Genomic DNA, 15846 nt, shown 5'->3' on the forward strand with positions numbered 1-15846 from the left:
AATCTTTCCATGATACCAAACTACCAGTTGGAGTTCGTATTACCAAGGTGGGTGAGCTTAGCGAGGATTAACTACAAGTGGTGATGAAGTATCACGACGCCATTCGACGCTTTGGATGCTGTATCGGATGTTGTGGCGAGGGTGGCGCCTACACCCTTGAGCAGGCTTGGCATTCCCGAAGGACGGAACGAGTACGCTGATCTAGACAAAAAAGAGCCTACCTTCGCGTTAAAGAGAATAATCCTTCCAATGTCACGAGACTCGCCGTTTGGAGAGATTTCAAATGAATTGTTGCGTCTGATGATGAAAATCATGTGGTGGAACGATGGCTATATGATCTACACAATGACGGCATTACAAGAAGAACACGAACGTACTGGAATTATTTCTCCTACTATCTGCGGGGCGGAATGCGTGACAACCAGCTGGTGAAGAACACACGTGATGCTGCCACCGGGTCCCATGGTCTTCACAGCAAAAGTTTGATAGAAACGCGAACGCGGATTCGAAGCTGTATGACGTCTTTAGTACTTTGGCTTCATCGGATAGAGTTATAGCTGGTAATTAGTTCCCCTGTACGATTTGTTTGGCTTCCTTGTGAGACTCCGCCAAGCGCTGTTTTTTGGCTTGTTGTTTCTAAGCTTTTCAAATCTTAAGTCGCCTTTTGTTTTATTGTGCTTTTCGAGACAAACAGCGATACTTCGTCGCTTGAGCTGGGGCTTGGCGGGCTAAATGTATCTCAAATTTTGCTTCTGTTGGCTACGAATTTGGATATTAAGTCACAACGTCTGAGACTTCAGGCGGAGCGTCTGAGTGACTTACGCCACGGGGGGGGGGCAGAATAAGAGTTACTTGAGGCTCGAGTCACAATGTCTGCGCGACTTGCAATTTGAGTCGCGTCGAGACTTGAGTAGCCACAGCCTCGGTGTCAATAGCGATGCTTTTTAAATTCCAAGCCTTCACAAGGTCCGATTCTGGTTTCTAGTTGCGATCCATGACGGCGGCATCGGCTGGTTCAGTTGGAGGGAGACAGGAGTCATTAGACTTCGAATCTGATACTGTACGCCCGCAAGTTTTACTAGCGGAGCTCTTCATTAATCACAATAGATTTAAAACTCGTGAGGTGCCTCAAAACGTTTATGAACATCAGTGTCCCGTTCCGACTCGTGCCGTCAGCTATCCGTGTTGCAACACTGTGCAAAATCTGTTCGGCCCGCTGAGGACTTGATGATGCGAAGCCTTCAGAGCAATCGCGTACTCGAAACGACATACACGCAACTTTGTCTTCAGATGCCTCCTCATCTTCGACAAGGATGTTGACTAGATCCAATAGACTCCATAATCGATTTTTATTCTTGATGGGGATGGAGATCTTGTTGACAAGGTCGCCAGTAGATAGCATGTCTACAGCGTAGCGGCTCAGTCCTCATGAATGTACACGGGTAGTGGTACGTCTGGGCAAACATAGATCATAAATGTAGATAAGAAAAAATACATTTAATTCCTTACGTAACGCCAAGCTTACGAACCCTACTGTCCAGATGATACTTGTGGGTGGTGTCTACCGTCGGAATCAGCTCGATCATGTGAGGTTGTATTGCGCGAGTCTTATACATTGTCTTTCGATCATTAGCCACTCGATATTGTGTCTTCTCCAACTGGTACGTCTGCGGAATAGCTTCCCTGGCAAGCTTTTGTAGCTCACAGTCAGCTCTTGCATGAGGCATATACCCAACATCCGTCATCTTCTTTGCGTAGTGCAAATGGGGGAGAGACTGCAAGAACTACTGTTTGCCAACATACTCGTTCAGCGATATAAAACCGGTTTCAAAATATCCTATGCTGCCTAGTAGCTGAAATCGAAGACGTGATAATGTTAGTTATACATGATTTGAATTTGCATGATATGGCACATTCCTTCGTACCGAAAATTCGTAGTGTTCCCCAAATGAGGAACGTCGACGCAACCAAATCCACATCTCCCTGCACGAGTGCCAGCGGTCGAGGCGGTACCTTAAGAACGGGTGCGATTGGTCAACGTCTTCTTCTAGGGTCATTTCTTTCCTGTCAACCACGTAATTGAGATATCTTCGTGTTGTCGCGTAGTCAACTTCCGTCGTAGCATCCAGAATCATGTGTACAGCATCATCGACCTTATCTCGGTCCTGGATGCTGTATTTGTTCTTTTAAAATCACCGCGTAGACATTTAAGCACGTGAAAACACACACGAATGCTCCGGGAAGAGTTTTCTGTAGCCGCGTAATCTCCCTGAAAGCATTTCAACGATAATGACTCGAACTTGATCCCACGTAGCGCTGAACGTCTTGAAAGAAGTCACTGAATCTGTCAACCTGTCGATACTTGTATTCTTTATTCGCGCATGCTGGTCTTATTGTTCCTGTGAAGCCACAAAAAGACACAAGGTCCTACAATTAGTCGCACAGAGATGCACAAGAGATACATTCACAAAAGATCACAAATCGTCACAATTATAGTCACACTGTAACGGGTTACGTGCAAGTGGCTACACAAAGCCACTTGATTACGAAAGAGACGGTTTTCGACATTGGTGTAAGATACACCAATGGTTACATTAAGCAGACTGTTGGTCTGCATGCATTTAGGTCATTCAGTGATTGAAAGTCAATGCCTTCAACCAATTAGAATAGTAGGATTCTGTCAAGATTTCGTTGATAAATATCTTTCATTTAGAATATTAGATTACCAAACAAACAAATAAACAGCTCTCATTTTTACCAGAAATCGGATTGCTTTCCTATTCAAGTAAATCTATACTTTCGGACGAAAGTATAGTTAATCTAAGTGAAACGCAGCTTACGCTTCCTCATACACGTGCGCTAACGTGTAAGCCGAAGTAGTGGGCTTAAAGTAGGCGCATTACACACATAGTCACAAATAGAGATGATCAATGACAGACGCAGTACTTACACGGCCAAAGACGTCGTGGACCATGAAGCTGAAGAGTTTGTGATGAAAGTCGCTAGTGCTGTAGGTAGCGTCCATCATCGAAGCTTACGGAAATGCTTCAAAGGATCGGCGCATCAAAAGGGTCTGAAAGGAAATTGTTTGCGCTAAATTGTCCTCGTCCGTGTAAATCAACGCCGTATTCCCCTTCCGAGTGCAAAATTCCCGATAACCAGCTTCTAGTCGCTTTTCCACACTCGTAAACCCGCGCTACCCTTATTTCAGCTTCGCGACTTAGCTGTGAACGTTTATGAGGGCGACGTACTTGCCAGCATGCGAGCATGTATAGATTAGAAGCATTACAGCTAATCAAAAATTGTGACTCAAAGTGTGCAACTGCCTGCTTCCTGGGGAACCCAAAATGATTTTCTTCTTAAATCGGGTCGCTAGGGGCTCATTCACGAAACGAATGGAATCCTCACCCTCTGAGATGGGAGTTCTTGTAGGACACATAAACAGAATGTGGTGATGCGTTGTGTGCTGCTGCCTTATTTTGGTGTGAAAAATCAGGGTGCCACCATAAATGACATCTGAGCTTGACAACATGTACATTTAACAAAGTAGTTGCGTTTTGTGTATTTTCACCGACTCAGTTGCGGTCGGCTGTGCGTGCATACCAGCATTCGGTAGTACTTGTCGAAATTCAGGAATTACAGTCGTGGGGCAGCACTCGCACGCTCTTGAGGCTCCGCGTTCCTTGCTTTGAAGTTTGTCGAGGTCCTGTTTTTAAGACCTGAAGAGTCGCGTCCTGGTACACGCCAAGGCACTTGAAGAATTGTGACGGGGTCACCCAGCACCTTGCACCGAGGAGGTGCTTAAGGGTATTTACTACACAAGTGAACGTTAGTCCACGTGTTCCCGGCCTCAGCGGAACGGTTTGCTACTTGGAAGAGTAGATGTAAGAGTGATGTATTTATATGTAAGCTTAGCTTGGTCTCTTTACAAACTAGAGGTCATCTATAGTGGACCTATGTAGTAATGCCCTGATTGGCTCCTAGAGCATCTGGTACCGTTTACCAGGTGTCCACAAGAGTGACGGGTCACTCTTTATGTAGCCGGAGATACACTGGATTGTACCCCGTTACATCCGCCCCCACTTAGCTGATAATCACCTGATTTTCCAATCAGAAGTGAGAGAATACTAACACCCATAGGTGAATTCTCACACTGAGCAGCCACGAGACCGCCGCGGCTCTCAGTCACACCCACATTGACTTGCTCTCTCAATGCACACTGGGATTTGCATCCCAAACTCACAACTGCGTTGGCCGCAAAGCCAACAATCAGAACTGTCTTATCTCATGCGCTAGCGTGCGTACAGTGCTTTGGCACAGGGTGCGGTACCATCCGAGCATGTGGCATTCGCCTACAGTTTGCACCGTAGGACACGACAGTCCTCGCGAACGCGTCCGGAGCATGGTGTCTCACGCGAGGGACGACACCGACAAGGGCGACACCTACCCCGTCACTAGAGGGGGCTCTCAGCTCAGCTCGGGCCTTGCCTTTGGCTACAGCAAGGATCCAATCTTGCGGGCGGCGCTTCTGTCACCTCTCATCGGGTCTTAGTCGTCATACCAACGGCGCGTAGGTGCCCTTCATCGACACCGTGTACCGTGACGGTACTTAGTCGTGGTGTAGGTGTCTCCCATCGACACCACGTACCGTCCAGTACTAAGTTTTGGCGCGGCACGCCCACCACAAGGTTGCCATGCTTGGCGGCAACAGATTCTGCTGCTGTCGCCTGAATGGATTCATGGCCAGTACTCGCATCATGCATGACGCATGTGCAAGCATAGTGTACAGGTTCATGGAGGTACGCTGTGTATGACACGTATCACAGCTACCAACTTTCTAAAAGGTTTCTGGTAGCTCCCTTTGGCAAAAGAGTGTCAGGAATTTCTTTCGAATATGACGGATAGGAAAGTGTATACACCTACCCGAGTGCCACAAGGATGTAGTGATGCTGCCATCCATTTTAAGCGAACGATGAAGACGTATTTCAAAGAATTACTGTACAAGCACCTACTAGTTTGGGTAGATGACCTCCTACTGTATGGTAGCAATATTGATGAGTACCTGGAGAAGCTTCAAAAACTTTTTTCTTTGGTAAACGACTTCGGTTTGAAACTGAGTGTGAAAAAGTCGAGTCTACATCAGAGAAGCGTGGAGTGGTGTGGGAACATTATAGATGGCGCTGGAGTAACGCATGACCCCGAGCGCATACGATCACTACGGGAAATGCCGTACCAGCAGACTGCTGCAGACCTACAGCAGTTCTTGTGTGCAGCGAATTAACTGCGACAAAGTATTGTGGGCTACGCCGTAGCTGTGAAGCCACTTCAGGAGTGTTTTGCCGTTGCACTCCGGAACAAAAAGAAGTCGAAGCGAGCTGCCGCAGCGGTTCCTATAGTGTTTACTGCTGAGCTTCGAGTAGGTTTCGACAAAGTCCGTGAGTTGCTGGCTACATCTGCTACTCTGCACCACCCCAGTGCCGATGGAGACATGGTGCTAGTTACGGATGCCTCTGACCAGGATTCGAGCGTTTTAGTGACTGAAGTTGAGAGCTGGGACTCTACAAAGGACGTTAGCGAGCAGTCGCACCGACTTTTGACGTGTCTAAGTGGTACATTTACTGGAGCTCAAGTGAATAGGAGTGTAATTGAAAAGGAAGCGTTCCCTCTAGTCACTGCCTGCGAAAAGCTGTCGTATTTACTGATGAGACCGAGGGGATTTCGGATGTTCTGCGATCACAGGAATTTGATACATGTATTTGCGCCTGCGGAGAATATCAAGAAGCATATTCGTGGTATACTACTTCGCTATGCACTGAAGTCGAGTGACTTTTGGTACACTATCAATCATATCGCCAGGACTGCTAGCGTGTGGGCTGATATGTTGAGCCGGTGGGCTTGTCAGCCAGCAGAACCTGTTCGCGTGCGCCGAGTGGCTACCCACCGGACCCAACAGCAGAAGCAAGTCACGCTCCGCCCTCTGGACGACGAAAACTTTGTATGGCCGACACTTGACGCAGTGTCGAGGGCTCAGAAGCGACACGCACCGCGGCCACTACCATCATGGCTGGTAGAACGGTCTGATGGACTGCTAGTAAAAGGAAGCTTATTGTGGATACCAACCGAAGAGCATGCATTGCTGCGTCGGCTGATAATTATCTCGCATTGTGGCCCTCAAGGCCATCGTGGCCGGCATGCAATGATGGCCCAGTTGGCCAGTGTGTTCTCGATTGAACGGCTCCGTGTGCACGTAGAGCGCTTCCTGTCGAAGTGCCTGTTGTGTATGCACATCAAAGGAGGGAAAATCATTCCGAGTCCATGGGGAGAAACGTACCGTAGCCAGACGCGGAATGAAGCGCTACATTTTGACTTTTTAATTCTGGGTGAATTATTTGGAGACAACCAGTACCTGCTGGCACTGAAGGACGATGCTAGTCATTTTTGTGAATTAGTAGTCGGTGAGTCACCGACCAGTGCCGTGGTCGCTGAGTCTATTCTACAGTGGCATTCTCGTTTTGGGGTACCGCAACTGTGGATTACTGACCAAGGCACTCATTTCAAATGTGAAGTGGTTGACACCCTGAGGAGTATGTTGAAGTGCGATCACGAATTTTCGGTGGCATATTGTCCGTGGATAAATGGATCTATTTAGCGGTTAAATAGGGATATTCTACAGGTTTTGCAAGTTATGATTTTGGTGTACAAGCTGGATCATCGTGACTGGGAGTCACTGGTCTCTGTAGTACAGTTTAGCTTAAACCACACACCTCTACCCTCGCTAGCCTACAAGTCACCACTGGAACTATTTACGGGGCTGCCGCCGCCGTCACTTTTTGCCACGCTTTCGTACGCAAACAACGCCAAGGTGAGATCATTGAAGCTGGGAGCTCTGACACAATTGAGCGCTCGCTGGCCCAGCTACGTGCTAGTATTCACAATATGCACAGAGATGTCAGTAATGCGAGGGAGAAGCATACTTTATTGAACAAGAAGTAGGAACGTGAAGAAAATTAGTGAATTTTTCGGTTGGAGATTTTGTGCTACGCTCTCGAGTGGATGAGAAACACAAGAGCAAACTTCTAGCTACTTGGATAGGGACGTACGTGGTGACGGAGGCTCACTCGAGACATTTTGTGGTTAGAGACTTAGTGACCGGCAAGTCACGTGACGTGCACGCATCACGGCTGAAGTTCTTTGTCGATAGTGACCTAGAAGTAACTGGAGAATTGCTACAACATGTAACAAGCCAAGGTGTTGTGCTCGATGCGGACACGATTAAGCAGCACCGTTGGAATGTACAACGAAAGGACTACGAACTCTACGTTAGCTGGCGTGGTCTCGAGGATATCGAGGATTCCTGGGATCCATTTGCTGCTATGGCACGAGATGTTAGAGCTCTAGTGGATATCTATGTTGCAGCTGCGGAGGTTACACAACTTGCTGAACATTGGACTCGCCTCAGCCGGCCTCAAAGAAGTGGCAGTTAGTGTACGGTCAGGTTCTGACTGTGCACTATTTCCAAGTGGTCATGATGTACTGTTTGGATATGATTGCACGATTTCAACAGAGCCAAGTTGCAACAAGTCAAGCTGAAGTTCCGTGTGACGGGACATTTCGATTGGTGAAATTTTGATTAGCGAATATTTCGAGTAATTTCTACTGTGATATTTCGTTTTTCAAAAAATTGGATTGTGGACGAGGTGACACACTTCCAAAAGAGAGCCGTTGGCGAGTGCCGACGAAGTACAGGATGGAGTTAAGCTGACGAGGCTAGATGAGGCTTTAAGAGAGGGGTCTGTAGTGGGTTAAGAGGTTGGATAGCCTCATACAGCTCGTGCAGTGGGCGGCAAGGCAATCTTCAGATCGGCAGTGGCAGGGTTGCCACTGCCATCCTTCGAGTGAATGGCTGGTTGAGAGGCTTGCTGACCCAAGCTGGCAGATAGCGTAGTAGAAAAGAGAGAGTAACAGTTTGTGTTTTGCTTAATACACCAGGCAAAGACGTGAAGGGAGTGCCAGCTCCCCCATTTTGGTGTTCATTTGCGAGACCCACCACAATTGCCGAGTTTCCTTGAAGGCAGGCGAGCTAGCCGAGGTGGTCGTGCTGGGACCTGAGAAGGAGTTGAACTCCTCATCCGTCGTGGACGACGCGATCCTATTGACACCAAGAAGGCGCTGAGCACCAGAAGTGGATCGGCGATCCTAAAAGATCCATCGGATCCCTTCTACCCTGGGGTGAAGGAGTATGGAGACGTTGTCGCGAAAGACCCACTGACGGGCCTGCCTCCGGATCGAGGCGTATGTCATGAGATTGACCTGGTTCCTGGAACCAAATACTGCGTGACAAGGCAATGGCATTTGCCAAGAGATCAGTGTGACGTCATTGACCCTTTCTTCCGTGCGAAGCGCGGAGCAGGGATGGTGCGGAAGAGTAAGTATCTGCACTCGACCCACGTACTGTGTCAGAAAGCCGAGCGGCAAGTGGCGCATTGTTCATGCTTTCAACAATTTAAATGCGGCCACCATCCCAGCGCAAACACCGATTCCTCGCAAGGATGCTCTGCAGAACAACATGGTAGGCTGTACGCTGTACAGCGCACTCGACTTGGTCGATGGATACTATCAATTGCTCATGAGAGTGAGCGACATTCCATCGACAGCGGTTAGTAAGTACTCCGAGCGGTATGCTCTGGGAGTGGCTGGTCATGCCCCAGGGGCTGTCGAACGCACCAGCAACGTTCAATCGTCTTGTGACGCAGTTGTTTAGGCCCCATCGGGCGTACGCTCAGACGTACTTTGACGATATATTCGTCCATAGTCCTGCTGAGCACGGAAGGTCAGACGTGAAGAACCACATTGACCATTTGCGAGCGGTGCTCGAGTGCATGCGTACTAATAAGTCGTATGCCAACTTGAACAAGTGCGTCTTTGGCGCGTAGGAGACACCTTTCCTCGGGTGCTTCATTGGGAAGCGTGGTTTACGAGCAGACCCTGCCGAAGTCAAGGCCATCGTGGACTGGCCGGTTCCCAAGACCAAAAAGACTTACGCAAGTGGCTAGGCTTCGCCAACTACTTGCACAAGTACAAAGCGAAATACGCAGAGATGGCCCGGCCATTATCAGATCTCCTTAAGAAGGATGCACCATGGTGCTAGAACGTCGAGTACGACGGAGCCTTTGAGGCTGTGAAGGAGAGCCTCCTCCAGGCTCCAATCTTTGCGCTACCGGACCCGGATCGTCCGTTTAGCGTCGTCTTTGACGCCTCCGATTTTGCAATCGGTTGTGCTTTACTACAAGCAGACGCCGAAGGGCGTGAGCGCGTAATTGCGTTTGAGTCTCGCCAGCTGAAAGCTGCAGAGAAGAACTATCCAGTGTATGACAAAGAGCTATTTGCAATGACGTATGCTCTAGTCAAATTCAGGGTACACCTGCTAGGCTCTAAGCCTTTTGTGATCTTTACTGATCATGCGTCGCTACGCACTGCGACACAGTAGCCTCATCTCTTTTAGAGAATGGCAAGATTTCTTTCCTTCTTTGCCGAGTACAAATTCGAGGTGAAGTACAAGCCGGGGTGGCTTAATGTAGTGGCTGATGCGCTCTCGCGCAGGCTGGACTACGAGATAGATCAAGTCGCGACAGTGACGTCGTCAGTGTCTGGCTTGATATGCGGAGCGTATGCACAGGACGGCATGTGCGTAGCGCTGCTACGGGCTCTTGGGAGCGAAGAGCTTAAAGACTCTGACAAGAAATTGTCTGGGCGTTTACGCGCGCGGCTGCATCGACGCCCACTCGATGGCAGCCTGCTGTACTACATCACCGACACTGAGGATAACCCTCGTGTAGTCGCCCGTCAAAATGAGGATCTGAAGTATCGAATCCTCTATGAGGTTCAAGATACGCCCGTGGGCGGGCACTTAGGTCTGGACAAGACCTATGGCTCGGTGAGCTGGATGTACTGGTGGTCCAAGCTGTATAAGTGGGTCGGCACCTATGTACGCACGTGTGAGACATGTCAACGGACAAAGTCCGCGCCGAGCACGGCAGCGCCATAGGCGAGTTTGCCTGTCCCCGAGGGATGTTGGTAGTTCATGAGTGTGGACTTTGAGTGTGGCCCTCTCAGGGATAAGGCGGGAAACACGGGTATTGCGGTCTTTGTAAACCGATTGAGCAAGATGGCTCATCTAGCGGCGGTGCCGGACACCATTGATGGTGAGGGTACAGCTTTGCTGTTTTTAGACCGCTTCTTTCGCCAACATGGCTTGCCTGAGGCAACTGTCTCGGATCGAGACCCGCGCTTTACCGCGAGGTTCTGGACGTCCCTCTTCAGAGTGTTCGGCACTCATTTGGACATGTTCACAGTGGACCATCCGCAGACCGACGGTCAACCCGAACGTGCTAATCGAGTTGTGGAGAATATCCTCCGAAGCGTATGCGCTGAGGCGCCAAAACGCTGGAGCCGGATGCTCCCACTCGTTGAGTTTGCATTATGTAATGCAGTGCACGCCTCGACCGGCTACACTTCAATCTATGTGAACGGCTTGGTGATCCCTCGCGTCCCACTGACGCCGCCACGCAGTGTCTCAGAGCTTAATGGGGGATGGATAGCCGAGCGGCTAGCTAATGTCAGCCCTGTTGCGGCTCACAAGCAAGTCGATGGCTTTGTCTCTTTGTGACTAAGCGTAATGCGTCAAGTACGCGACGCTGTGGCTGAAAGCCAAGACACGCAGAAGAAACATGCAGATGCCAAGGGCAGAAGCAATGTTGAGAGGTTTGAGGTCGGTGACCACATTTTATTAAACGCGAAAACCCTACCAACTCATGCATTGTCTGCAGTCTTCAAGACATAATTGAGACCTCGGTTCATAGGACTGTTTAAGCTCGTGGCCAGGAAGGGCCTAGTGTAAACGATCAACCTTCCGAAGAAGCTGCGCACGCATCCGGTCCTTTATGTTGACTTGCTTAAGCCATCTCAAGACCCTGCTCAGGTGTGCGCGGAGGCGTTGGCGCCAACGGTAGCTGGTCCACAGACAGCTGCAGGGCAGCAGGTTGTAGTGCCACGGGAGACTGGATGACAGCAAGTGGTGGACCCACAGCAGGCTGATCAACAGCAAGTGGCAGAGTCACAGGTCGCGGAGCGAAGTGCTCGAGACGCAGGAGCAAGGCAAGCTGAACGTTCAGCCGAGCGACTGGACGCTCAAGGTCCGGGACCTGGTTGTGAGTCAACTGTGGTGACTGTAACCTATCCACAAGGTGGATCATCTCTTCGAGATCGACCGACGGGCGGTGAACGTGAACGTTCGCGTCGTGAACACTGGCGTCGTTTGGACGCAGACGCCGTTCCGGGAAGTGCTGACTCTCCCCGCGAGAGCTCAGCTGAAGCAAGGCCTCCTCCTGTTCTGCTCATTGAGCACGGCGAGCTCCACTATCACGTGGAACGCCTTGGGGCGCAGCGTAGACGTCAGGGTCGTACCCAGTACTTTGTGAAGTGGAGGGGTTACCTTCACTCAAAGAACTCGTAGAAGTTTGAGTTTATCCTCCGGCAAGATTGCCCTGACGCCGTGGACGCTTACGACCGGGCACATCCTGTGCCGAAGCGCCACCATGGCGTGTGACAGCGTCGCCAGGCGCTGGGCGCCTCTCACTAGAGTGGGGAGTGAACAGGTCAGTAGTTGAGCTCAGGCTCTGACCAGTGGCTGCAGCAGCCAGCTCGTACGTATGAGCGGTGCTCGCAGCGGGAGCAGGAGGTGGAGAAACCTCGTGGTGCTGGGGACGTGGTCCCGAAGGAAGCAGGTACTTCGTGCTGTGCTGAACAAGGTTCAGGCACACGCGTCTCGAAATACGCATAGCTGTTTTGAAACAACTTGTCGATGAGCTTGATCCAAATGTGGATGCGCTATAACAGCGAAAGCGGTGGTGTCCCGGACGGAGACCGAACCGCTGGCCTTTGACTTTCCAGGCCAGATTTCTACCAATGAGCTATAAAGGCGATGCCCGTAAGTTTGTTCGAGTACGGACTACTCATGGCATGAGAAGGTGGCGCCCGCGTGGAATCGAACCACCGCCCTGTGGCTTCCAAAGCCAACGCTTGACCACTGAGCTAAAAGGGTGTTGCCCTCAAGCTTGTCCATTCTAGAACACAGTTTATGGAACGAGAGAGCTGTTCCCTGGTGGTTTCGAACCACCGACCTGTGACTCTCAAAGCCAACGCTCAGCCATTGAGCTAAAAGGGTGTTGCCCTTAAGCTTGTTCAAGTGTGGACACTAGTTCATGAAACGAGAGGGTGACGCCCTGGTGGGATCGAACCACCAATCTATCGCTTGTAAAGCGAGTGTCCAACCGCTGAGCTGTTGTCGACGACTCGGATTAGTCAAAAGCATAACACTAAGCGATTTGCAGCTCTTGGAGTAGGCGCGGAGCGCGAGCGTATGTCTGATACCGCTTGAGAACAAGATGTGCGGTGCGCTTGGAGCATTGGGCCGTCGTCCGACGACGAGAAGCTGGACATCAACGATGCGTAGGCGTCTGTGAGCTCGCGGAGATGTACAAGGCTGGAGTGAGGTGTAGTAACCTCCGTCGTCTTGACAAGACGTGTCCTCGCTGAGGAAGTTTCGACAGCGAAATATTCTTATCTTAGTGGGGGGAGTGTAACGGGGTTACATGGTGTGGAACACATAGGGGTGCGGAGTACCCGGAGAGCTAACCAAACTCTCAGTACATAAGTTGGAGAGTTAACAAGGTCTCTCAGTACGTTGGCTGAAAGCCACACGTTATGCATTTGATTAGATTTAAGTATGCTAGAAGGTTAAACAGATATATCTACCCCTAGGCGGCTTGGCCGCAATAATAGTAAATAAAGCACTTCTGGTTTTGAAGCATAAAAGCTAAGATATTAACTTTGAGCCCTGGTCGTGGACTGTAAGCTCCTTTGGATATGGAACTTAGTATTAGTGACTCTTTGAGTCAAACGTCTTCCTCTGACACTAAAGCTACGGCAGCCCCGCAGTAGGTAGCCATAGAGAGGATAGACACCGTCTCCGGCTCTCGGGCTTCTTACGACAAGTCGTGAAGCTCTTCAGAGGGATTCGGTGCGGCGCGAGAAGCACGCACCGGGCCGCTTCCAAGTTGTCGATGAACAGCTGCTCCTTCTAGACCAGGGCACGTTCGTAAACGCCCTTAGAAGTGTGGCCACCGACAAGGTCACGAGGAGGGACGAGGATCTCCAGAAAGAGATCAGCCCCAGAGCTTTCCTCGGGAGGCCAATAACCTATTGAGCTGATGGCAGCTCCCTGGTTGACGGATGTCGCCACCAAACCCCCACGCATGCGCTGGGCAGCCTGGAAGTCCTCCTGCTGCTGGTCGAGGTCGTTCGTGATCTCCCGGGGCTCATGGATAGCACCCTCCTCTTCCTCTTCATCCGAGGAATCGAAGAGGTTACCCAGTCTCCTTCTCCTCGCGGAGTGGAGACTTCGAGGCCGTGGTCTTCTTAGAAGGACTAGCGTCTTCGGTTGTGGCTTTGGCTGCCTTAGCACGCGCAAGGCCCTCGGCGAGCGAGAGATGTTTGGAAGGTTTCTCCTCCTCGTCGTCGCCAGACTAGGGAGAGCCCTTAGCCTTGATGACAGGACTCTCAGAGCGTACATACGTCCTGGGACTGTGATCTCCGCGATCACTAGCGAGCGAGTGCACGCTGTCGTCGTCGTTCTCGCTGGGCACTGAAGTGTGCCCTCTCACGGAGCCCACAGGAGCATCGTGAGTGCTCCCGGACTCGGCCTCGTCGTCACTGCCCGAACCGAACTCACGTTCAGCGAACCGCGGCCGGTTGTCTGGAGAGACCGAATGTGACGGACTGCGGCGCTTGCTTGCACGCTTGCTTGCAGCCGCTTCATCAGATGAGCCGATCGCCTCCGAGGCCACCTAAGTAGCCTCCTGAAGTGCAGAGCCTTTGCCGCGAGGCTTAGTGCTCTTGACTTGCGCCTTCCCGGCAGCAGCCCTGAAACGTGTTTTCGCACCGCCCTTCGCAATGTCACGGGGCATGCTAAAGGTCGATCTGGAGACCGAGGAGAAGAGCGCTCAAGTGCTGCTCGAGGCTCGATCTGTAAAGTGAGCCTCCGCCGCGTTCGCGCAGCCAAGTCGATGTGGTCGGGAAAGCGCGGGAGATTCGAAATCCAAAAAATGATCGGCATAGAGAGGGTATTTTGTTGGGTAGGCTGTAATATAATTTGAAAAATGGTTATCTTTATCCGAACGGAGGTAGTATTAATAATTGTCACCTTTATCTAACAATATTAGTATCCTGATAAATATCAGGATATTAGCTAATTCTAATATTAGTACTAATCAAAAGTTAGTGTACAGTTCATATCGTCGGAAGATATGGTACTACCATGCCTATTCCAATCTTTAGCAGATCCTCTTTTCAAGTCTATTTGGGCCATACGGTAACCTATTTCGCCCACAGCTGGCCGCGCTTACACTCGACTTTCGTAAAGGTAGTGCATCTATATACCTATTCCTATTAATAGGCCATGTCTTCCGTCGATATGTGCTGGTATCAGTGATACCCAGGTGTGTCCGTAGGGGGTATTTTCAAAATTGTGTCCAATCCTAAAAGGGGAGTGGCGATTATACTGATTTTTTTGTATGTGCATCAAGATTGGGCACCCTTTTTCACACCCCGAGGTAATCCTTAATAACAACCTACATCCGCTTTGATTGCCCCCCCCTCATTTTTAAGGGGTACTTTTGTACCGGGAGTTCTGGCGGGGAAACAAGGTGGGTGAATTATGTTCAGTACACAAAAAATAAAAAGGTAAGGAGATATCACTTTTTTGTTCATCTCCCACTCCCTTTGTCACGTAATAGAACTTCATCTGAAGACCGTATTCGAAATATTTTGAATTATCACAATAATCGTGAAATTAGTTTCTTGCTAATAAGAAATAGTTCATTACAACGGTAAGGCGCAGCTCGAAGAGCTGTGTTAGGGGACCCTAAAAAGTTTTCATCCTGCAACAGGCGCCCAGCTTTGTGCCGACCAATTATAATGAGGAAATGTACGTCACAAACTCTCATTCTCAAAAAAAAGTCGAAATATAATTGTTTATGGATTTCATGTGTGTCATGCACGGCGAGCTCACTTCGCGGAGCTCCCGGCCGGCTTGGCCCTTACGGAGCCGATCCAGTCGATACGGCGCTGACCATATCGCAACTGTTCCGACACCCTAACCCTTTCCGACAATTGTCCGACAGTTCGGATCCGCCAATCCGATCATGACGGTGTACTCAGTTTAAGTACGATTACACTAAGTACGCTCGTTTTATAAGTACGATCATCCCAGTCAGCTTTGGAAAGGGAGTTCAATGGCACAAGGAAATGCTCTAAAGAGGCCTGTAGGCCGGGAAAACTCATTGTTTGTTTAGGGGCATTTTAGGTTTCACAGCACTGTGCTCTCCAGCCCAGCAAATTCATGAATGAGACCCGACGCGGAGGCGAGGGGCCACTATTAGAGGTTATTTTAAAACAATGTGACATCATTGTCGTAGGCCAGTCATTTGGATTAACCTCATTCAGGTTTTTTGTTTAGCCAACAAAACAGCGCCACTTACTAAACATTGTCTAGGTTCTTTACTTAGCCAATCATACAGCGCCACAAATTACCGACAGGGGCCTTGTGGTTTCAGTCTTCTTTTTCCAGAGCCATCCCAGCAGATCCCCCTTAGCAAAGGACCAGTCCAGAGCATAGTATCCCACTGTGCACACGAATCTCGCCGGCACTGCTGGTGTAGCGCTCGGATGGTAACGAGTGCCCTTGTGTCGGCTTTATGATGTTTGCGAAGAGTTGCTATTCATAAACGT

The 15846-nt window shown here is 50.0% G+C and overlaps 1 non-coding gene and 1 pseudogene across 2 annotated transcripts; both read right to left on the minus strand.

Moving 5' to 3' along the window:
* Positions 1–12028: 12028 nt before the first annotated feature.
* Positions 12029–12100, minus strand: PITG_25589 (annotated as a pseudogene). The gene has a single exon. The product of its transcript is annotated as a tRNA-OTHER (tRNA).
* Positions 12101–12274: 174 nt separating this feature from the next.
* Positions 12275–12345, minus strand: PITG_25591. Its single transcript has one exon. It is a non-coding gene; the product is annotated as a tRNA-Val (tRNA).
* Positions 12346–15846: the final 3501 nt, after the last annotated feature.

Source organism: Phytophthora infestans, genomic scaffold, assembly GCF_000142945.1.
Source record: "Phytophthora infestans T30-4 supercont1.2 genomic scaffold, whole genome shotgun sequence".
In the NCBI taxonomy this organism is placed as follows: Eukaryota; Oomycota; class Peronosporomycetes; order Peronosporales; family Peronosporaceae; genus Phytophthora; species Phytophthora infestans.